This window comes from Eretmochelys imbricata, chromosome 3 (genome assembly GCF_965152235.1).
Source record: "Eretmochelys imbricata isolate rEreImb1 chromosome 3, rEreImb1.hap1, whole genome shotgun sequence".
Taxonomy (NCBI): Eukaryota; Metazoa; Chordata; order Testudines; family Cheloniidae; genus Eretmochelys; species Eretmochelys imbricata.
In genome coordinates this window covers 75,129,124-75,153,693 of record NC_135574.1, presented here as the reverse complement: position 1 = coordinate 75,153,693, position 24,570 = coordinate 75,129,124, and the positions used below count along the sequence as shown (strand labels likewise).

The 24,570-nt window shown below is 52.8% G+C and overlaps 1 protein-coding gene across 6 annotated transcripts in view; it reads left to right on the top strand.

The window, feature by feature from the left end:
• Positions 1-4,737: 4,737 nt before the first annotated feature.
• FBXL4 (F-box and leucine rich repeat protein 4) overlaps positions 4,738-24,570 on the top strand; it is a 131,531-nt gene continuing 111,698 nt past the window's right edge. For 4 of the 6 annotated variants that reach the window (XR_013345602.1, XM_077812851.1, XM_077812850.1 and 1 more), the window contains exons 1-2: positions 4,738-4,874; positions 11,538-11,645. The gene's annotated coding sequence lies outside the window, so the exon portion shown is untranslated. Of the gene's footprint in view, positions 4,875-10,549; positions 10,636-11,537; positions 11,717-24,570 lie in introns of all 6 variants that reach the window. The other 2 variants (XM_077812848.1, XM_077812849.1) reach the window with 2 other exon arrangements.

Genomic DNA, 24,570 nt, shown 5'->3' with positions numbered 1-24,570 from the left:
GGCAATTTCTATGATCTCTCCTTCACAACTTAGAATTAGCAACAGCTAATTCTAAGTTTTCTAAGGAAAAGAGACGCATGCTTGGCATGCTATCAAATTCAAGCATAGGGGAAGCAAACCATGACATTTATTGTATAATCTGTCACACTGAGACCCCAAGAGAGGCACATCCAGTCATTGGTGCATCTTAATGAGTTCAAATCAGGGCTGGCCTTATGACCCCTGGGGCCATAGGTGCCGACTCCATGGGTGCTCCAGGGCTGGAGCACCCACAGGGAAAAATTAGTGGGTGCTCTGCACCCACTGGCAGCCAAGCTCCCTGCCGCACCCTACCTCCTCCCCTGTGCGCGCCGCATCCCCCTCCTCCACCTACCTCCCAGCGCTTGTTGCTGCCAACCAGCTGTAGAGAGCTCCGGGAGGGAGGGGGAGGAGCGGGAACGCTCAGGGGAAGAGGCGGGATTTGGAGAAGGAGTCAGAATAGTGGCAGGGAAGGGGAGGAGTTGGGGCGGGGACTTCGGGGAAGGGGTTGGAATGGGGGCAGGAGGGGGTGGGGCAAGGGTGCAGTCAGGGCAGGGCCAGAGGCAGAGAGGATAGAGCATCCACCCGCATAAGTAGAAGTTGGCGCCTATGTCCGGGGCCACTAAGCAGCAAGATAAAACAGGCCCAGAAGGGCCTGTGAGCAGCTCACGCCCAGTGAATTTGGCAGGATTTGGGAAACCACGCTGGGGCTGCTAGAGACACACAGGATCCCCACAGTTTGCCCAGTTGCAAACCTCCCTAACGTTGTCACTGGTCTGGCAGGGTTTGGGGCTTCCTTGGAGGCTCGACCCCAGCATCAGGTCACCCCACCAGACTCCCAAGAGCTTCCACCTCACTGCAGGGCAGAGAAAACCAGGAGCACATGACCCAGCCCCAACAGCAAATAACGGGACCTTAATAATAAGGGGACACGTTGCAATAACGGGACGGTCGGGACACGTTGGGGCCAGAACAGGTCGCTACGCGCTCGGGGCAAGAACCTCACGCACCCTGCCCATTGCTCCAGCTCAGGACGAAAACATAGAACAGCTTGAGTGGCCCCCACATCATCACTTGCATGGGCGGGAACAACCAGTCAAAGGGCTACCCGCCATACAGGCCTGATGCCTCCAAAGCCATGGAAGAACGAGGTGAACACGGCTGCCCCTCTAGTAGAGGTCCGCATCTCCACCTGGGGTGGGACGGGGTTGTTCCTCGTCTGCTTCCATCCACTGTAACCCCCGCGTGCCCCTCTTTCAATCTGCAGCGGCCAGTACCAGATTTACCATGGCACTCGGCCCACAGTCCAAAGGGGGCCTGGTCCGCTCTTCTCTGCTCCCCCCACCTCCCTCCCCCCCATGGGGGCAGAAGCTTGGTGCTGCCAGATCCTTCTGCAGTAGAGCAGGCTCTACCGGCAGCCAAGCTCCTCCCCCTACATGCTACGTTCCCTCCCCCCGCCCCCCCCGCTGCGGATCAACTGTTTGCTGGCAGGAGGGAGGGGGAAGAGCCGAGCCTCAGCACATTCACTGCTCGGGGGAGGAGGCGGAGAAGAGGCGGGGGTGGGGCCTTGGGGAAGGGGCTGGAATCAGGGCATACCCCCTCTAGCTCTCTGCCGTGAGCACCCCCATCGACCCCAGCCCACGCGCTCAGCCCCCTGCCCACCCTGATACCTGCACCCCCCTCACACTCCCGCAGCCCCCTGCCATGACCCCTGCACCCCCACACCCCTCCAGCCCCCTGCCCACCCTGACTCTTGCACCCCCTCACACCTCCCCAGCCTCCTGCCCTGACTCCTGCACTCCCCCAGCCCCCTGTACCCCCACACCCCCCCCAGCCCTGACTCCTGACCCCCCCCCACATCCCCACCCCCATCCTGAGTACCAAACAGGAGCTCTTGCAACCCCCCCCATTCCCACCTGCACCCCTTGCACCAAACAGAACCTGCCCCAGGTAAGCACTCCACACCCCAACCTCCTGCCCCAACCCTGAGCTCCCTCCCTCACCCTAGCTCCTGTCCAGACCCTGCACTCCAACTTTTTTTACAATATTTGGAAAGATCATTAAGTGGTTTGTCGAGACACTCCGCGATTTTCAAGTGGTCTGTGGAAAAATAAGTTAGTATACAAGAACAATCAAGGTACCTCACTTTATTTTCATTTACTTGCTATTACTTATAGAAGGAGGATGAAGAAAAAAAGAAATGAAAAATGGGAGTGGGGAAAGATAAGAGAGAATGTTCTTTTTCTTGGCTGGGTCCCAAGGAGGGGCCCCAAAATGAGGCTGAGCACAGGGCTGGGGGCCCCCACTAACTCTAAATCCACCACTGGCTGTCATGTCACCTGGGCTGGGGATATTGTGTCAGCTGATCCCCACAGTCTTCAACCTACCTGGGCAATACAGCAGACATGGCCATGCCCATTAGCTCCCTTCCACTCCCTAGCCCACCCCCCCCCTTGCTTCCCACCACTTAAGGCAGTGGTTCTCAAACTGGGGGTCAGGACCCCTCAGGGGGTCACGAGGTTATTACTCGGGGGGTCGCGAGCTGTCAACCTCCACCCCAAACTCCGCTTTGTCTCCAGCATCTATAATGGTGTTAAATATATAAAAAAGTGTTTTACACTTATAAGGGGGGTTGCACTCAGAGGCTTGCTATGTGAAAGGGGTCACCAGTACAGAAGTTTGAGAACCACTGGCTTAAGGCTTAGCCCTCCCTTTTAAAAATGATTGCTTGCCCCTCCTCCGGCTTTTCTGGCAGCCCTGTTGCCAGGTATCCAGTTTTAGACTGGAAACTCCAGTAGAAAATGGGACCTGGGTGTCCAGTTAGCAGTGCTGACTGGAAAATAAAAGTCCAATTATAGGAATAACCACATTCGTCTCTGCTCCTCCCACTCCCAACACCCACCCCAGGGGGCTGGAAGAGAACCTGTCCTGCTGCTGCTGGATGTCACAGAGTATCATGGAGTGTGGGCGAGTCAGTGTCCTGCACACCCCCCCTCCCCCCCACTTCTTGTGATTCACTGTGACTCTCAGCCAGCCAGTAAAACAGAAGGTTTATTAGACGACAAGAACACAGTCAAATCGGAGCTTGTAGGTATGGAAAACAGGACTCCTCAGTCAGGTCCGTCTTGTGGGGTAGGGAGCCCAGACACCAGTGCTGGACCTCCCTCCTTTTCCCCAGCCAGCTCCAAACTGCAACCCCCTCCAGCTCCTCCTCTGTCCTTTGTCTCTTTCCCGGGCTAGGAGGCCACCTGATCTCTTTGTTCTCCAACACCTTCAGTTGGCACCTTGCAGGAGAGGAGCCCAGGCCATCAGTTGCCAGGAGACAGGGTGTCAACCATTCTCTGTGCAGACAGCATCACACCTGCCTAGGGCTCTGCAACAATCACACACCCTTATCCCACCACCTACCCCTGGGACACTCCTACCCGGCCCCTGAGCTCCTAGCCCAGGAGGCTAGCCCCAGACCCCTCCCCTGCTGTTCCCCCTCCCCCGCAACCTCAGCTCACTGTGCCACCAGTGCAATGCTCTGGGTGGTTGGGTGGCAAGCTCTTGCCGAGCAGCACAGCTGCAGAGCCGCGGCCTAACCCGGTGCTCTGTGCTGTGAGGTGGCGTGGCTGGCTCCAGCCAGCAGCACGGCTGCCTGTCCTGGTACTCTGGGCGGCATGGCCGTAGCACCACCAGCCACCGGTGCTCCAGGCAGCACAGTAAGAGGGCAGGGAGCAGGGGGGGTTAGATAGAGGGCAGGGGAGTTCAGGGTGGCGGCCAGGGGGTGAGGAGGTAGATAGGGGTCGGGGTGGTCAGAGGGCGGGGAACAGGGGGGTTAAATGGGGGCAGGGATCCCAGGGTGGTAGTCAGAAAGGAGAGGGGGGTGTTGGATTGGGTGGTGAGGGGCAGCCACAGGCAGGGGTTCCGGGGGCAGTCAGGGAGAAGGGGTGGTTGGATGGGGTCGGGGTGGGGGCAGGGGTGACGGGGGGTTGGATGGGCTGGTCGTCTGGGGGCGAGAAATGGGGGGTTGGATTGGGGGTGGGGGCCAGGCCATGCCTGGCTGTTTGGGGAGGCACAGCCTCCCCTAACAGCCCTCCATATAGTTTTGGAAACCCGATGTGGCCCTCAGGCCAAAAAGTTTACCCGCCCCTGACCTACGTACTTCAGAAATGCATAGGGGAAACTGAGGCACCCACACAGTATTCAGAGAAAACATTAAGAACATTCCCACTTTGTCACGCTGCAGGAGGGGCAGGTGAGTGCAGAGAGAGACGACGAGACTAGGCTAGAACCAGGGAGACGATAGGGACCCGCTCTATGTGGGCAGCAGTGTGTGTGGGGGGGGAATCCTGTTTACCCCTATCCCCAGCCCTGCTGCACTTGCAGTTTACCCCTGGCTGGCCCCTCCCTTGCTCCAGGGACCAACCCTAGCTCCCGCCCCCTTGTGCGTTTGCCCCCAGCCCCTTTTACAATCATTCCCCGACGAGAGGGGGGCCACAAAAAGCGAGCCCGCCCCTGGCAGCGGCAGCAGCCCCATCCGGAGCGCCCGCAGTAGAGCGCCCCGCCCAGCCCAGCCCACATGACCGTTATTCTCCGCCCACGCCACCTAACCAACAGTCAAGCGCCCCCCCCCGCGCTCTGGCCACACCCTTTAGATCCTCCCCTACCCACGCAGACAGAACGTACGGGGATCATTTCGTAGCCCCGCCCACCACGCTCTCCCCTCCCCACCCTGCTACTCAGCGTGACCGCTCAGGTCCCGGGGCGGCTTCTTCCCGCTAGGAGCCCCGCCCCTTCCTCGATTGCGCTCGCCGGGACTCGCGTGTGGCTGGTGTCAGCGCGCGACGCAGGCCGCTCCGCCCTGCGGAAGGGTACGGTGACTTCTCTTCTCAGGCAGGGGCGGAGGGCTAGGGCGCGGCCCGCTCGGCTGCCGGTCCCGGCCGTTGTGTCTGTTCGGGGCCCCTCCCCCCCCGTGCCCGGGCTGGGCGGGGCTAGGCCCCGTGGTTAGTGCCGCGCTCGGCCTCCGCCAGCCCTCCCCTGCCTCGCTCTGCCAGCCGGGACCCCGCGCCCCTTGGCTTAGCCCTGCCCGGCCACTGCCACCATGTGTCTGTCCTAAGGCTGCCTGCGATGGGCCCGGACTGGCCCTGCGCTTTGCCAGCGATGAGTCCTGGGTCTTCAGCCTGGCTGTGCCCCCTGCTCCGGAACAGGCCCTGCCACGCTGACCCCTGTCCGAGGCCCATCAGTGATGGGTCCACTCGCCACCCCTACACCGTGCACTGCCTGTCTCAGCTGCGCAAACCCACCTACTCCTCCCAAAGCCGAACTCCTATCCCCCCCCGCGCCTTCCCGCCGCCCAACCCACCTAGCTCCCCCCCCGCACCTTCCCGCCGCCCAACCCACCTAGCTCCCCCCCCCCGCGCCTTCCCGCCGCCCAACCCACCTAGCCCCCCCCCGCACCTTCCCGCCGCCCAACCCACCTAGCTCCCCCCCCCCGCGCCTTCCCGCCGCCCAACCCACCTAGCCCCCCCCCCCCGCGCCTTCCCGCCGCCCAACCCACCTAGCCCCCCCCCCGCGCCTTCCCGCCGCCCAACCCACCTAGCCCCCCCCCCCCGCGCCTTCCCGCCGCCCAACCCACCTAGCTCCCCCCCCCCGCGCCTTCCCGCCGCCCAACCCACCTAGCTCCCCCCCCCCGCGCCTTCCCGCCGCCCAACCCACCTAGCTCCCCCCCCCCCGCGCCTTCCCGCCGCCCAACCCACCTAGCTCCCCCCCCCCCGCGCCTTCCCGCCGCCCAACCCACCTAGCTCCCCCCCCCCGCGCCTTCCCGCCGCCCAACCCACCTAGCTCCCCCCCCCCGCGCCTTCCCGCCGCCCAACCCACCTAGCTCCCCCCCCCCCCGCGCCTTCCCGCCGCCCAACCCACCTAGCTCCCCCCCGCGCCTTCCCGCCGCCCAACCCACCTAGCCCCCCCCCCGCGCCTTCCCGCCGCCCAACCCACCTAGCCCCCCCCCCCGCGCCTTCCCGCCGCCCAACCCACCTAGCTCCCCCCCCCGCGCCTTCCCGCCGCCCAACCCACCTAGCTCCCCCCCCCGCGCCTTCCCGCCGCCCAACCCACCTAGCTCCCCCCCCGCGCCTTCCCGCCGCCCAACCCACCTAGCTCCCCCCCCCGCGCCTTCCCGCCGCCCAACCCACCTAGCTCCCCCCCCCGCGCCTTCCCGCCGCCCAACCCACCTAGCCCCCCCCCGCGCCTTCCCGCCGCCCAACCCACCTAGCCCCCCCCCGCGCCTTCCCGCCGCCCAACCCACCTAGCCCCCCCCCCGCGCCTTCCCGCCGCCCAACCCACCTAGCCCCCCCCCGCGCCTTCCCGCCGCCCAACCCACCTAGCCCCCCCCCCGCGCCTTCCCGCCGCCCAACCCACCTAGCTCCCCCCCCCGCGCCTTCCCGCCGCCCAACCCACCTAGCTCCCCCCCCCCCGCGCCTTCCCGCCGCCCAACCCACCTAGCTCCCCTTCCCGCTGCCCAACCTACCTAGCTCACCCCCCCCTCCCCCGCGCCTTCCCGCCGCCCAACCCACCTAGCTCCCCCCCCCGCGCCTTCCCGCCGCCCAACCCACCTAGCTCCCCCCCCCGCGCCTTCCCGCCGCCCAACCCACCTAGCTCCCCCCCCGCGCCTTCCCGCCGCCCAACCCACCTAGCTCCCCCCCCGCGCCTTCCCGCCGCCCAACCCACCTAGCTCCCCCCCCGCGCCTTCCCGCCGCCCAACCCACCTAGCTCCCCCCCCCGCGCCTTCCCGCCGCCCAACCCACCTAGCTCCCCCCCCCGCGCCTTCCCGCCGCCCAACCCACCTAGCTCCCCCCCCCGCGCCTTCCCGCCGCCCAACCCACCTAGCTCCCCCCCCCGCGCCTTCCCGCCGCCCAACCCACCTAGCTCCCCCCCCCCCGCGCCTTCCCGCCGCCCAACCCACCTAGCTCCCCCCCCCGCGCCTTCCCGCCGCCCAACCCACCTAGCTCCCCCCCCCGCGCCTTCCCGCCGCCCAACCCACCTAGCTCCCCCCCCCGCGCCTTCCCGCCGCCCAACCCACCTAGCTCCCCCCCCCGCGCCTTCCCGCCGCCCAACCCACCTAGCTCCCCCCCCCGCGCCTTCCCGCCGCCCAACCCACCTAGCTCCCCCCCCCCGCGCCTTCCCGCCGCCCAACCCACCTAGCTCCCCCCCCCCGCGCCTTCCCGCCGCCCAACCCACCTAGCTCCCCCCCCGCGCCTTCCCGCCGCCCAACCCACCTAGCTCCCCCCCCCCGCGCCTTCCCGCCGCCCAACCCACCTAGCTCCCCCCCCGCGCCTTCCCGCCGCCCAACCCACCTAGCTCCCCCCCCCGCGCCTTCCCGCCGCCCAACCCACCTAGCTCCCCCCCCCGCGCCTTCCCGCCGCCCAACCCACCTAGCTCCCCCCCCCCGCGCCTTCCCGCCGCCCAACCCACCTAGCTCCCCCCCCCGCGCCTTCCCGCCGCCCAACCCACCTAGCTCCCCCCCCCCGCGCCTTCCCGCCGCCCAACCCACCTAGCTCCCCCCCCCCGCGCCTTCCCGCCGCCCAACCCACCTAGCTCCCCCCCCCCGCGCCTTCCCGCCGCCCAGCCCACCTAGCTCCCCCCCCCGCGCCTTCCCGCCGCCCAACCCACCTAGCTCCCCCCCCCCGCGCCTTCCCGCCGCCCAACCCACCTAGCTCCCCCCCCCGCGCCTTCCCGCCGCCCAACCCACCTAGCTCCCCCCCCCGCGCCTTCCCGCCGCCCAACCCACCTAGCTCCCCCCCCCGCGCCTTCCCGCCGCCCAACCCACCTAGCTCCCCCCCCGCGCGCCTTCCCGCCGCCCAACCCACCTAGCTCCCCCCCCCGCGCCTTCCCGCCGCCCAACCCACCTAGCTCCCCCCCCCGCGCCTTCCCGCCGCCCAACCCACCTAGCTCCCCCCCCGCGCCTTCCCGCCGCCCAACCCACCTAGCTCCCCCCCGCGCCTTCCCGCCGCCCAACCCACCTAGCTCCCCCCCCCGCGCCTTCCCGCCGCCCAACCCACCTAGCTCCCCCCCCCGCGCCTTCCCGCCGCCCAACCCACCTAGCTCCCCCCCCCGCGCCTTCCCGCCGCCCAACCCACCTAGCTCCCCCCCCCGCGCCTTCCCGCCGCCCAACCCACCTAGCTCCCCCCCCCGCGCCTTCCCGCCGCCCAACCCACCTAGCTCCCCCCCCGCGCCTTCCCGCCGCCCAACCCACCTAGCTCCCCCCCCCCCGCGCCTTCCCGCCGCCCAACCCACCTAGCTCCCCCCCCCCCGCGCCTTCCCGCCGCCCAACCCACCTAGCTCCCCCCCCCGCGCCTTCCCGCCGCCCAACCCACCTAGCTCCCCCCCCCGCGCCTTCCCGCCGCCCAACCCACCTAGCTCCCCCCCCGCGCCTTCCCGCCGCCCAACCCACCTAGCTCCCCCCCCCGCGCCTTCCCGCCGCCCAACCCACCTAGCTCCCCCCCCCCGCGCCTTCCCGCCGCCCAACCCACCTAGCTCCCCCCCCCGCGCCTTCCCGCCGCCCAACCCACCTAGCTCCCCCCCCGCGCCTTCCCGCCGCCCAACCCACCTAGCTCCCCCCCCGCGCCTTCCCGCCGCCCAACCCACCTAGCTCCCCCCCCCGCGCCTTCCCGCCGCCCAACCCACCTAGCTCCCCCCCCCGCGCCTTCCCGCCGCCCAACCCACCTAGCTCCCCCCCCCGCGCCTTCCCGCCGCCCAACCCACCTAGCTCCCCCCCCGCGCCTTCCCGCCGCCCAACCCACCTAGCTCCCCCCCCCGCGCCTTCCCGCCGCCCAACCCACCTAGCTCCCCCCCCCCGCGCCTTCCCGCCGCCCAACCCACCTAGCTCCCCCCCCCGCGCCTTCCCGCCGCCCAGCCCACCTAGCTCCCCCCCCCGCGCCTTCCCGCCGCCCAACCCACCTAGCTCCCCCCCCCGCGCCTTCCCGCCGCCCAACCCACCTAGCTCCCCCCCCCGCGCCTTCCCGCCGCCCAACCCACCTAGCTCCCCCCCCCCGCGCCTTCCCGCCGCCCAACCCACCTAGCTCCCCCCCCCGCGCCTTCCCGCCGCCCAACCCACCTAGCTCCCCCCCCGCGCGCCTTCCCGCCGCCCAACCCACCTAGCTCCCCCCCCCGCGCCTTCCCGCCGCCCAACCCACCTAGCTCCCCCCCCCGCGCCTTCCCGCCGCCCAACCCACCTAGCTCCCCCCCCGCGCCTTCCCGCCGCCCAACCCACCTAGCTCCCCCCCGCGCCTTCCCGCCGCCCAACCCACCTAGCTCCCCCCCGCGCCTTCCCGCCGCCCAACCCACCTAGCTCCCCCCCCGCGCCTTCCCGCCGCCCAACCCACCTAGCTCCCCCCCCGCGCCTTCCCGCCGCCCAACCCACCTAGCTCCCCCCCCCGCGCCTTCCCGCCGCCCAACCCACCTAGCTCCCCCCCCCGCGCCTTCCCGCCGCCCAACCCACCTAGCTCCCCCCCCGCGCCTTCCCGCCGCCCAACCCACCTAGCTCCCCCCCCGCGCCTTCCCGCCGCCCAACCCACCTAGCTCCCCCCCCGCGCCTTCCCGCCGCCCAACCCACCTAGCTCCCCCCCCCGCGCCTTCCCGCCGCCCAACCCACCTAGCTCCCCCCCCGCGCCTTCCCGCCGCCCAACCCACCTAGCTCCCCCCCCCCGCGCCTTCCCGCCGCCCAACCCACCTAGCTCCCCCCCCCGCGCCTTCCCGCCGCCCAACCCACCTAGCTCCCCTTCCCGCTGCCCAACCTACCTAGCTCACCCCCCGCTCCCCCGCGCCTTCCCGCTGCCCAACCCACCTAGCCCTCCCTGCACCTTCTGGCTGCTGGACTAGGGTTGCCAACTCTGTTTGGATGAATTCCTGGAGACTTTATCATGTGACATAATCAAACATTAATCTTTAATTCCTGGAGATTTGGCAATCCTGCCTGCCCCTCCCAGTGCTGAACTCCTACCCTGCTCCCCTGGTCATAGAATATCAGGATTGGAAGGGATCTCAGGAGGTCATCTAGTCCAACCCCCTGCTCAAAGCAGGACCAATCCCCAATTTTTGCCCCAGATCCCTAAATGGCCCCCTCAACGATTGAACTCACAACCCTGGGTTTAGCAGGTCAATGCGCAAATGACTGAGCTATCCCTCCCCCCTTCAGCTTACAAACCCATCTTCTCCCTGCCCCCTCAAAGTGTTGAACACCTACTTCTCCCGCTCTTTCCAGCCACCAAAACCATCTGCTCCTCCCAGTACTGAACTTCTGCTCCCCCAGGCTCCTTCCAGCTGCCCACCACCCTACTGCTGAACATCTCCCCCACCGTGGCTCCTTCCAGTCACCAAACACATCTGCACTTCCCAGTGCTGAGCACGTACCTACCCACCTAAGCTCTTTCCATCTGCCAAATCCATCTGTACCTACCATTGCTGAACCCCTACCTACCGAAGCTCTATCTGCCTGCTGTATTTACCCACACGTACCCGTGCTCATCTCAGTAACCCCATCTTTTTTTCTCAGGGAAAGCTAATTCTTGCATTACCAATACAGGACATAGTCAAACCTAATGTGCTTTCTTCTCCTGATGTGATGCATCTCCTTAGCAGGCATGTGTACGTTCCATACTGTTAATGAAAGTAGATCACCCTTCCGTAACAGATTCCATGGAGAACTAAGATATGGCAAAATGCATATTGTGTTACTAGTGTTCCAGTGAATGCTAGAATTTCATAGATCTTCACACAACAGCCGTGGGCAGTAGCAAAATGGTTAACCTGATTGCTCAGAGTTTGATTTTTTTTTATAGTCCATTGATGCTCAGAGGCCCAAGCTGGACGCACATCATTCAGGGGTACAAACAGCCAGTGAAAGACAGTCTCTGCTCCAAAGAGCTTGTAAACTAAGATGGGACCAGGAGTATGTAACACAACAGAAAGAGGAGACATTAGGAGGAAGATGAGTTTGACAGTAATAGGGATATAAGATTGTACATATTCTTAGCAATGTGTAGAACTTGGAAGCTTCACACTTTTTAATTGCTGTAAAAAGACTGTAGATCAGTGGTCCCCAAACTTTTAACGTCATGGTCCCCCTTACCTGTAATGGAATCTCTCTGCGTCCCTGCCCCCTGCTCAGGGGCCAGGGCCATGGCCGGGAATTGGGCTATGGTCGAGGCCGGAGCTACAGCTGGGCCATGTCCAGAGTCAGGGGACTGTGTCGGGGCTGAGACCGGAGCTGGGGGTGGGGCTGGATGGCACTCCCTCCCCGTAGCCCAAGCCCTGCCATGCCCCTCCAAACTTTCCTCCGTGTCTCCCTAGGGGGCAAGTCCCACAGTTTGGGGACCACTGCTGTAGATTTTAAAGTATTTGCTTTTTGCTAATTTAATATAAAAAAGGATTTATCCATTGTAGGTGGTTATTTGATTATATATAGGTTTTTTAAAATAGCAAAGTCACTTTTATATATTTGTGTACTTCACTCTATGTGAATTATTATTTCTTATTTAAAGGTCTGTTGGTCTACATGTTGCTGAATGAACAGTTCCCAAGAGCAGTGAGTCTGCCCCTGAGAGCTAACAATCCATGAACTATGCAAATACAGTGCTACTGAGCAACAGGTAAAGATATCCAAAACATTAATTCACAAACTAACTACAAAGAAAAAGCAATGCAATAACTGGAAGAAAAGGTGAGGACATAATTGTGCTAGGTGTTACTTGTTAAAAGAAGTACTGAACCAGATTTGGTGAGGTTTTTTTTTTGTTTTGTTTTAGTGAAAGAGAGGGAGATTTTGTTTTGCAGTGACTGGGAGGATATTCAAAAATGAAGGGTGTTGGTGTATAGGTAGACTTTTAGATCTTGTTGAGGATAGAATAAAAATTGTTTAACCTAGTGTAGACAGGGCAAGTTGTATTTTAACACATTAGGTGGTTGAGGTAAACATTAGGAAACAAGCTTGGGTTTACCTTGACCAGATAACACATGTTAAAATACAACTTGTGCTATCTATACTTGAGTGTTAAAACATATTTAATATCCACTCTTGCCTTAATGGGAGGAGAGAGTCAACCAATACAGAGGTTTGAAAAGAGGGATGTGATAGAAGTTGTACATTCTGAACAGTTTGACACTACAAATAGTAACCCACACACTTCTGAATAGTTCTTGTTGTGTTACATTTAGGATTTTAAATAGTTAAGATTGTCATAATATTGAATGTTAAAATAGTTTTTAGGATGTGTGAAACAGCTGTTTTTTTATGTCAAAACACAGTATATGAAATTACACAAATGCTGTCTGAGTTTGAAGTATTTAGTATGAATCTGTTATACACAGTTTTTGATGTCAGTATGTTACGTTTAGATGTTCCTGGAATCTATGTAATTAACGTTAGATGATGCTAATCTGTGGTGGGACTTTAGTATGGAAGGATTTAGTGTCCCCTCTGTGCATCCATGTGTAATGATAATTAACAGATTTCCCCTTTGCCATCTTTTATCTAAGTGTACGTATTAAGGTCCGTTAATCTTTCTTCATAGGTCATGCCCTCCATTCCTTTTGTCATCTGTATATTCCTTGTAATTTATCAGTGTTGGTACGGTTTTTTTTAATAGCGAGCAGAACAAAACCCTGCATAGTACTCCCCAGTGTGGTATTAGCAAGGCTGGTGTAAAGAGGAGTTATTACTTCTCTGGCCTTAAAAAAATTGTTTTTTCCCCCCTATATGTACATATTAGTATATATAGTATTCACTTTTCTTGCAATAGTATCACTCCTCAAGCTAATGTCTAGGAAATATACTGTAGGGAGCAATCCTGCCCTGGCACTGGGATGAACTAGATGACCTCATATCTTTTCAGACTCTAATTTCTGTGATTTGTTGTGTGCTGTCACTCCAGATCCTTCACTTTACTGCTCTCAAAGCAACAATATTCAATTTTTTTTCTTTTGCGTGTTGTTCTGATGGGTCAGTGACTCATGTTGCACTCATATGACCTATTTTCCCCTTGTACAACAAAAATGATTTGAAGGACTGGTAAACTGACTTTGAAAGATTAAGTGAATGAAATAGATAAATTGGTCACTGATATGGGAGGTTGGTCAGAGGCCAGAAAATGACACTGTATATGTAAACCCCAAAGAAGGGGCTAAAATAGTCCAAAGGAGTGTAACTAAACATAATGATCTTATCTGGGGTGAAGACTGGATGAAAATTATTATTGTGCATCAGTGACTTATTTTCTCTTGAATGCTCTGTTTTAACCTGTTTGTGATTCATACTTTCTCTATAAAGTTACTGGAGTACATCTATTCTGTTTAAAGGAAACAATAAATTCTACACTGAAATGGCATTCTCTGCAGAGAATTCTGACTTTACTAACTTGCTTATACAGAATGATTTTATAATAAATGTAATGGTTCAAATTACTTAATATTAACACAAACATTTAGAAAATAAAGGATTTTGCATAGAAATTGCATTTCACATACTGTTTGAATAGTAAAGATTAGGAGAACCAATAAAATCAATAAATTGTAACATGTTATTACCTCCATCAACCTGAATGGTTATCCAAAAATTTGGGGTCTTGAGGGTTGTTCCAGTAATGAGGAGAAATGGGTGATGAAATGAAGTATTTTTTTGATGCAACTCTGTCTACTTATAAAGATATGCGAAGACCTTGTTTCCCTGAGTACAGTAGGAATCGAAACTTTGTCTTGTGTTTTGCTTACGGTTCTAAGCCTCTTTCAGCCAGCACTGAACTGAAAAAGCTTTCTCTCTTGTTTTTTTTCTAAGGGCCATGCTCCCAGTGCTTGTGCAGTGTCCTTGGATTTCTGCTCCTTCTCTGAGTTCTTCTCTGGTGTTTGTCTGTCTTTCACAGACATACAAATCCTCACAAAACAATAACCAGCAAAACCCCTCAGTGCACACACAACTTGCCTGTGCCTTTGTTTTGAGTGGTGATATGTACCTGTGTTTTTCGTGGAGGCTGCTATTGTTTGTTATGTTGTTCCATAAAGATGCTTAGTGGCTGTTTAGGACTGTCTTTCAATGAAGGGCAGTGATTATGCCTAACCTATAACAATATTTTGCAGTAATACAGCATCTCTCATTTAGGGATTTCAGAATACTTTACAAGGGGAATTGACTCTCAAGCATCTTCAGTAGAATCTCCGTTCCAAACACCACAGGAATGGAAGTTGTTCGTAACTCTGAACAAAATATTATTGTTGTTCTTTCAAAAGTTTACAACTGAACATTGATTTAATACAGCTTTGAAACGTTACTATGCAGAAGAAAAATGCAGCTTTTAACTATCTTAATCTAAGTGAAACAAGCACAGAAACAGTTTCCTTATCTTGTGAAATCTTTTTTAAACTTTCCCTTTATTTTTTTTTAGTAATTTACATTTAATACAGTACTGTACTGTATTTGCCTTTTTTTTGTCTCTGCTGCTGCCTGATTGCATACTTCTGGTTCCAAATGAGGTATGTGGTTGACCGATCAGTTCGTAACTCTGGTGTTCGTAACTCTGAGGTTCTACTGTATTCTAATCCAGGAGTCTTGATGTCTGTTTCTTGCTCTAACCACTAAATAACGCTTTATCTCCACAGAAGCATAGACCCTCCCCATTAACAGAGTCTTTCTCTTAAGGTTCTACTCCAAAATTTTAAAACACGTATTTCACTAGTGTTTTCAGGCTTTATAGAGCACATGCTGTACATCGCTGTTATTACTAAATTCTGTATTTTTGCTGTATCCTCTACAATGTTTCCAGTGTCTTTCTAATCTGGTATTATAGGAGAGGGCTACAAAATTGGTTCTAGGTGGGCAACAACTAGTTAGGACAAAGGCAGTTAGGCAGTAGGACAAAGTAAAAACTGACATAGGTAGGAATGGATTTACACAGAATCTTAAAGGTGGGAATGAAACTTACTGTCGAAAGCAAGAGGAAGCTAATTGTAGGAACTGAAGAGAAGAGTGTTGTTTCAAAGTAGTGGATGATGTGAAAGAATTTTGGAGAAAGGAGGGAGAAGGGATGGTTTAGGAGCAACACGTGGAATTCACTTTTTGGTTATTTTTGGTTGATGGGGAATGGGGGGGGGGCAGATAGCCAAGGTTAGGTATGCAAAGGATAGCAAAAGGTTTTAGATTGAAAAGAGGAAAGGAAAGATTAGGGATCTAGCAATTGATTATTTGTATAGGTGGTAGTTGAAGGCCCGAGAGTGGGTGAGGTTAAAGACATAATTGATCTATATTCAGTAACTCCTCACTTAAAGTCCTCCCGGTTAACGTTGTTACGTTGCTGATCAAATAGAGAATATACTTGTTTAAATTTGTGAAATGCTCCCTTATAACGTGGTTTGGCAGCCGCCTGCTTTGTCCATTGCTTGCAGGAAGAGCAGCCTATTGGAACTAGCTGGTGGGGGCTTGGAACCAGGGTGAACCGGCAGCCTCCCTATCAGCTCCACTTTCCCCTAAGTTCCCTGTGCAGTAGCCGCCCAGCAGGCTACCAATTGCCAGCAGTTCAGCTATCCCTCCCCACACTGTCGTGCTGCTCCTGCCCTCTGCCTTGGAGCTGCTCCCTGGACCCTCCTGCTTGCTGTGCGGGGTGGGGGAAAGAGGAGGGCTAATCAGGGTGTCCCCCTCCCCCCTGCTCCTTCACCTGGCTTACCCCATTTCCATAGAGCGGTGTGGGGACGGGGCACCACAGGGCTCAGGATGGAGGGAGCTTCCTGGCAGCAGCATCTGTCTCAACTTGCTGATCTACTTAAAAAGGCAGTGTACTTAAAGTGGGGTCAGCGTACTTAAAGGGGCCTTGTGCATCTCTCTCTCTCTCTCTCACATAGGGTTTGTGTCTCTGTCTGCTCTGCTGTCTTGCCTCCCTCCATTCCTGCTGCCTTGTAGAGCGTGAGGCTACATTAACAACAATGGGTTAGCCCTTGAGGGCTCAGCTGATTGCTAGTTCATCATTTAGCAGTAAGGGCTTCCCTGGGAAATATCCCATCCTCTGAATTCACCACCTCAACCAAGCTTCAGAATCATCATCACTGTGTACCAGTCTTAAATTGTTTGTTTAAAACTTATACTGTGTGTGTGTTTATATATAAAAAATACAGTCTTTTGTCTGGTGAAAAAAATTTCCCTGGAACCTAACTCCCCCCATTTACATTAATTCTTATGGGGAAATTGGATTCGCTTAACATCGTTTCACTTAAAGTTGCATTTTTCAGGAACATAACTACAACATTAAGCGAGAAGTTGCTGTACCTCTCGTTGAAGTTTTTTTACCCTGCTTGGAAGCCTGTCTCTGCTGTTTAGGATGCTACCATTCTTCCAAGGACCACTCCAGTCCGGAAAAATCACCCCCCTGAGTGCAGCAAGTCAGAGTGCTTTTAAGCACTAGTGTAAACAGTGCGGCTCTCAGCACTTGGAGCTAATCCCCTCGTGGAGGTGGATTGCCAGGAGCGCTGGGAGAGCTCTTTCCCAGCACTTAAGCGTGACCATGCTCGCACTTCAAAGCACTGCCACGACAGCGCTCCCGCGACAGCGCTTTGACGTTTGCAATGTAGCCATGCCCTTATTCTGGAATAAGTCTCCACAGAAGGAGTTAATTCAGGAATACCTGTTCTCCTTTAAATTCACACCCCCCGTTAATCCAAATTAACTTCCCAGTGTGGACAAGCCCTTAGACATGATTCCCTTTATTTGGAAATAAACCATATCCTGGGTTTATTCCTGGACTGGTAACTGCATATCATCTGTCCCTGCTGATTTACATATGATTAGTGTAATTCATTCATTAGCTGCTTATCAATCCTTCACACCACCATGACCAAATTTTCATTAGCATTTAATGCTGTATGATTCTCAGTCTTTTAAAAGTGAAGCAGAATAGTTACTACAGCTGTCTCATAGTCCTCATACTTGATTAATCCTACTCTATAATAGTGATCCCTTCTTCTCCCTTTTTTCTTAATGAAGATTAATTATGAAATCTCTTATTTAACTCTTTTGGAATTCTTTTCCTTCTCTAATGTCTAGACTAACACATTTTTATGAAATTTATCAATTCTGTGGCCCTCTGTAGTATTACTGTAGTATCTCAGTGTTGTCACAAACTTTAATATATTTACCTCAATATCCCGCTGAGGTAGGGAATGCTATTATCCCCATTTTACAGATGGGGAGGTAAGGCACAGAGAGACTGAGTTGTCTGAGATCATACAAGGGTGTCTGGTGGAGCAGGGACACGAACCCAAGTCCTAGGCTAGTGCCTAACCACCAAACCATCCTTCCTGTCCTGTCACCTCTCCTTTTCCCGTTTTTTCCCCATTCCTTATGTTTGTATATTTACTTTCTAATTCCCTAGAGTCCATTCACATTGTAATCTTGCTTTTCAGAGATACCTATGGTTTGGATCCTCTTCCTTCGTTTAGAGCAGTGGTCCACAAAATTTTTCTGTTGCGCCCCTCCCTTACCCAGTCTGCATCCCCCTGGGAGTCGCAGCCGGCGCGGGGAGTGGGGCCGGGAGTAGGACCAGAGCCGGGAGCATGAGCCAGGAGCCATAGTTGGGGCTGGGATTGAGGCCCGAGCTGCGGCTGGGGCCGTGGACAGGAGCGGAGTCACGGCTGGGTCTGGAGGTGGGGACTGAGCGGAGCTGGGAGCAGAGTGGGGCTGGGTGGTGCTCCCTCTCCACCGCCCATAGGGGCTGACTTGAGCCTCGCCGCATTCCACCCGCTGCCCCCGAACGTTCCTCCATGCCCCACTAGAGGGGGCGTGCCCCACAGTTTGGGGATCACTGGTTTAGAGACTGGATGGAAGATTGGCATATTTTGTACATCAGGGATTCTCAACCTTTTTCTTTCTGAGCCTCCCCACCTTCTCCAAAAGGCTATAAAAACTCTACGGTCCACCAGTGCCACAAGAACTGCTTTTCTGCACATAAAAGCCAGTTAAGGTGTATCAAGCAGGATAATTGCCCAGGGCTCCACACCACAGGGGTCCCTGCAAAGCTAAGTTGCTCAGGCTTCAGCTTCAGCCCCAGGTGGCAGGGCTGGGAGCCCCAGGCTTCAGTTGAACATAGCAGGGCTTCAGTTTTCTGGCCTGGGCCCCAGCAAGTCTAACGCTGACCCTGCTTGGTGGCCCCCCTGAAACCTGCTCACGGCCCCTCAGGGGGCTCCAGTACCCCGGTTGAGAACTGCTGTTGCACATGACACATTTTCTCTGGGAAGTGGTCTTTCCCATCACTGATCACTTTTGTTAAATCATCCTATTTCATGGGGTTGATAGCACCCTTGAATGATTGCCTAACAGCCCTGTTTTTGGTTGTTTTTTGGTGGTCCAAATGAATAAATCTGTCAGCAGCCACTCAGACTACTTCAGTAGAAAGATGTGATATTGTACATGCATGACAAACTGAAAACTTATGCAGATTAAACTGACGTTTTATAAATAGTCAGATACAAGAAAATAAGTATATAAAATAAGTAGTCAGAAAAGTTTATTTTAAGAAGTTAACTTTTACTCAACAGATCTGTTCTCATTGTATATTCTGAATCACATAGTTTCTTTTGTTGATAATACTTACTGCTTTTTACTCCTGTTAGTTTTCCAGAGCCAATAAAGTAATGGGTGAATGGCTAGATTGTTTCTAGCTTACACATTAACAGAATTGTTAATTAAGTTCCACTTGCAGAATCTTTCTTGGGGACTAGCTAGAAAGGACAGGGGGTAACATTCAGATCATGGACTCAATTTGCAGAGTTGGCAGTTAAAAAAAGGCGTCTTTGTACTTAAACTGAAGTGTGCATAATTGTGGGGGGGGGAGGTACCCTAATATACCTTTTAAAAATAATTTTTCATTTTAAGGGTTTATTGCCTGATAATCAACCAATCAGGCTCTAGTGCTTGTGGCCCCCAGTTAATCAATCAGGCTTCTGTGCACCTGGCCCCCATAGTTCTGATTAGTTTGCCTCTAACCTCCATCAGTCATACACAGGTTCTACATTATAATATAAATAATGTCTACAGTTGACGCTATATCCAACATTTGCCCCAGATCTATTACGGTTTGTCTCTTTATCAAGTCTGATGTGTCTCTTTTAAAAGATATCGGTCAGCAATGAAAAGTAGGACTGATAAGAAAACTTTTTGGCCAGAGCTTTTATTCAAAAGGCTTTTATTCAAAAATTTAGTTTATTAAGAGAAACAAAGCAAAAACTACATTGAAAATTCAAAGGACATAAAAGCTAAACCTGTGTGAAATTTGGCCACCAAGTTTTAGAGAAAAATTAGGAATTTATTTTAAGCTCATTTTAGAATAAACCCCTCCCTATCGTGCTTCCAAAAGCATTCTGTTCGGGTCCTTATACCATACTACTTCTTTAAAAATTTAAATTATTCAACTGATTTTTTTGATAGAGGAATAGAGGAATGAAAGCTGTGCCACGTTTCTGGAGACGTTATAGCCAAACATCTACCAGAACAGACATCCTGTCAATGTTACAAATACAATCACAACTATGGTTTTGCAACTCTTATATAAAAGGTTAACTCAATCTTTCTTTTTTTTTTTTTTTGGTACCGTATATACTCATTCATAAGCTGAATTTTTTTGGTAAAAAAGTGAAGAATTAAAGAGCAGGGGTCAGCTTATCAACTGATCTACACCAAAATTTGACTATTGTAAGCTCTATTGAATTATTGAAATAGATATCTAATATGTTATCATTTTGTTTACCGGGAGCATTCGCAGGCAGGGAGCCCCTCAGCTCCCAGTGGCCGCGGTTCGCTGTTCCCAGCCAATGGGAGCTGCGGGAAATGGCGGCCAGCATGTTTCTTGGCCCGCACGCTTCCTGCAGCTCCCATTGGCTGGGAACAGCAAACTGTGGCCACTGGGAGCTGAGGGGCTCTGTGCCTGCGGATGTTCCAGGTAAATAAAACATCCCAACTTGCCAGCAGCTTATTCTGATGGGCCGGGAGCCAGAATTTGCCAACCCTGAAATATAGGGTCGACTTATGAAAGGGTCAGACATTTTTACCTATCCATCTTGGGGGGATCGGCTTACAAACGAACGGGCTAATGAATGAGTATATACGGTATGTCCACTCTGCAGTCTTTCTGTGGCTGAACTGTTTGCATGCTTACTCCCACCATGCTACCTAATTTTGTTTATATCAGTTAATTCTGGGAAAATCTGGACAGTTATTCCATACTGCCAAGTGACCACATGGATCAGCACGGATCCACCAGCATCTGGTAAATTCACTCTTGGATGTCCTACTGCACAGAGAGTAGGACAGAAAGAGGAGCAGCCAAATATTTTTGTATATGATTTTCTAAGAGATATGCTCTAGCGCAGTGGTTCTCAAAGCCGGTCTGCTGCTTGTTCAGGGAAAGCCCCTGGCGGGCTGGGCCAGTTTGTTTACCTGCCGCATCCGCAGGTTTGGCCCATTGCCGCTCGCACTGGCCGCGGTTCGCCGCTCGCACTGGCCGCGGTTCGCCGCTCGCACTGGCCGCGGTTCGCCGCTCGCACTGGCCGCGGTTCGCCGCTCGCACTGGCCGCGGTTCGCCGCTCGCACTGGCCGCGGTTCGCCGCTCCAGTCCAATGGGGGCTGCGGGAAGGGCGGCCAGCACGTCCGTTGGCCCGTGCCGCTTTCTGCAGCCCCCATTGCCCTGGAACGGCAAACTGCAGCCAGTGGGAGCCGCAATCAGCCAAACTTGCGGACGTGACAGGTAAACAAACCAGGGAAAGCCCCTGGCAGTCTGGGCTGAACAAGCGGCGGACCGGCTTTGAGAACCACTGCTCTAGGGTTATTTGGGGGAAGTTCTATGGCCCATTATAGAGGAGATCTAGATCAGTGGTTTTCAAACTGCAGGTCGTGACCCAGTACTGCGTCGTGGAATGTAAGGCACTGGGTCGTGACGGCTCTGGTCAGCACCGCTGACCGGGCTGTTAAAAGTCCCGTCAGCGGTGCTGCCCAGTTAAGGCAGGATAGTTCCTACTGTTCTGCAACCGTGCTGCGCCCCAGAAGCAGCCAGCAGCAGGTCTGGATCCAAGGTGGGGGGGGCCACGGGCCTCTGCGTGCTGCCCCCTCCCTGAGCACCAGCTCCGCACTCCCATTGGCCGGAAACCAGCCATTGGGAGCTGGGGGGGCAATGCATGAGGGCGAGAGTTGCACGGAGCTGCTTGTGCGTCTCTGCCTAGGAGCTGGACCTTCCGGGGCCCAGTGCGGTTTGCAGTGCCAGGACAGGCTGGAAGTCTGCCTCTGCACCCTGACTGCGCCGCTGACTGGGAGCTGTTGGAGGTAAGCCTGAGCCCCCTCCTGCACCCCACACCCATCATCCCTGGCCCCACCCCAGAGCCTGCACCCCCAGCCCAGAGCCCCCTCCCACACCCTGAACCCCTTATTCCCATCCCTGCAGTCCTCACCCCCACACCCTAACCCTCTGCCCCAGCCCTGAGCCCCTCCCACATCCCAAACCCCTCATTCCCAGTTTCGTTGGGTCATGGGCATCAACAATTTTCTTCAACTGGGTCGCCAGAAAAAAAGTTTGAAAACTGCTGATCTAGATGATCATAATGGTGCCTTCTGGCCTTTGAATCTATGAAATCAGTTACACAGCCATGATTACAAAACTGTTTGAAAAAGAAAAGTGTGTTGAAAAAGAAAACTTTATATATATTCATATGAGTGTCCCATTGATCAGCCTCAAATGCAAGTCCACATACATATATTATGAATTATGATTGTTAGTGTTATGTAATTTAATAGGAAAATTATATATACAACATTATCACGAAGTAATTATAAATACTTAAACAAAATATTTTGTTTGATAAATGGGAATTATTACCAATAAGTACATTTAAGAATTCTTTAAAAAAAAATCCAGGTACAGAAATTGAGATAACAAATGCATATAAATACCCAGCAGTCCATTGAAAAGTTGATGTGATGAAATACCAATTTTTTTTATAATTGATAAGGATGTTTGTTTACTATTGGCATTGTAAAAACTTATGTTAACTGTTAATTTGCTTGGGGTTTTGTAAATTATGTAAATAGTAAAGTACATTGGTGCTTAGCAACCTAAATTTGTTGGGCGAAGCAAAGATTTTTTTTTGTAATTCTGGTATGCTCATTTTATTTTTGTACTTGTCTAAAAAAGAAAATATATAAAATAATATTTAATTGAATCCAAACTGAAGACATTATCTTTTATCTGAGGTGTTACTGACTGCCGCACAAGAGAAACTGAACTCTAAAAGGCAAAGACAGTTGGCGATACTGACTTTTGTCCAAGGTCTTGGGCATGGGGGATGTGGTGTGAGTGCAGCTTCCCTCTCCAAACAATGCCATATGACTGATGAGGGGGTTGTCAGAAAACCAACTGATCTAGAAGGCATGTGGACAGTTTGTCATGTGAATTTTGCTACATTGTTCTAGAGCATGAGTACCAGACGATTAAACTAGCTATACCTAAAAATGAAACTGATTTATGTATTTTAATTAGGGCTGTTGATTAATTGTTGTTAACTTACACAATTAACTAAAAAAAATGAATTGTGGTAGAAAAAATTAATCTCAATTAATCACAGTTGTAATTGCACTGTGCAATTCATAGAATAGAATACCAATTGAAATTTATTAAATATTTTTGGATTTTTTCAACATCTTCAAATATATTGATTTCAATTACAACACAGAATACAAAGTGTACAGTGCTCACTTTATATTTTTATTTCAGATATTTGCACTGTAAAAAAAGATAAAACAAGTAGTATTTTTCTGTTCGCATCATACAAGTATTGTAGTGCAATCTTTATCATGAATGTGCAAATTACAAATGTAGATTTTGTTGTTACATAACTGTACTCAAAAACAAAACAATCCTAAAACTTTAGAGCCTACAAGTCCACTCAGTCCTATTTTTTGTTCAGCCAATCGCTAAGACAAACAAGTTTGTTTATATTTACAGGAGATAATGCTGCCTGCTTCTTATTTTCATCCCCTGAAAGTGAGAACAGGCATTCGCATGGCACTTTTGTAGCTGGCATTGCAAAGTATTTACATGCCAGATATGCTAAACATGCATATGCCCCTTCATGCTTCGGCCACCATTCCAGAGGACATGCTTGCATCCTGATGATACTCATTAAAAAAATGTGTTAATTCAATTTGTGACTGAACTCTTTGGAGGAGAATTGTATGTCCCCTGCTCTGTTTTACCTGCATTCTGCCATATATTTCATGTTATCCCAGTCTTGGATGATGACCTAGCACATGTTTGTTGTAAGAACACTTTCACTGCAGATTTCACAAAACGCAGAGAAGGTAACAATGTGAGATTTCTAAGGATAGCTACAGCACTCGATCCAGGGTTTAAGAATCTGAAGCACCTTTCAAAATCTAAAAGGGTCAAGTACAGAGCATGCTTTCAGATGTTTTAAAAAAGCAACACTCAGATGTGGAAACTACAGAACCCAAACTATCAAAAAAGAAAATCAACCTTGTGCTGGTGGCATCTGACTCAAATGATGAAAATTAACATGCATCAGTCTGCACTGCTTTGGATCATTATCGAGCAGAGCCTGTCATCAGCATGGATGCGTGTCCTCTGGAATGGTTGTTGAAACGTGAAGGGACATATGAATCTTCAGCACATCTGGCATGTAAATATCTTGCAATGCCGGGTACAACAGTGCCATGCAAACACCTCTTTTCACTTTCAGGTGACACCGTAAACAAGAAGCAGGCACCATTAGCTCCTGCAAATGCTCAGACAGACAAGTTTGTTTACGATTGGCTGAACAAGAAGTAGGTCTGAGTGGACTTGTAGGCTATAAAGTTTAATGTTTTTTATTTTTGAGTGCAATTGTTTTTTTGTACATAATTCTACATTTGTAAGTGCAGCTTTCATGATAAAGAGATTGCACTACAATACTTGTATTAGGTGAATTGAAAAATACTGTTTCTTTATGTACAAATATTTATAATAAAAAAAATAAAGTTAGCACTGTACACTTTGTGTTCTGTTGTAATTGAAATCAATATATTTGAAAATTTAGAAAACATCCAAAATATTTAAATAAATGGTGTTCTGTTATTAACAGCTCGATTAATCACTATTTATTTTTTTAATCGCTTGACATCCCTAATTTTATTTGTCCAAGTTGTGTAAAATGCAAAAATAAAAAACATAACTGGTGAAAATGATGCTTGTTTGAGATATATTAAAAATTATTCTATGATATTAGTCATATAGGTAATAAGGGATTTTTCTAATATATCTGGAAACCTTTTAAGATAGCAGGAAGAACTGCAGTTCTAGAGGTTTTTTTAAAAAAAATCTTCAACTTGTGCTTAACAGACATTTGAAATAGAAGTAAATGATTAAGAATGATGAGGGAACACCAAGGTGCGGTTTTATGGAACTATTTTAGACAGAAACCTCATTATGATTAAAGCCAGGAAAAGCACTTTGGGCCCAATCTAAAGCCCACTAAATCAATGCAAAAACCAAGGCTTGAGCC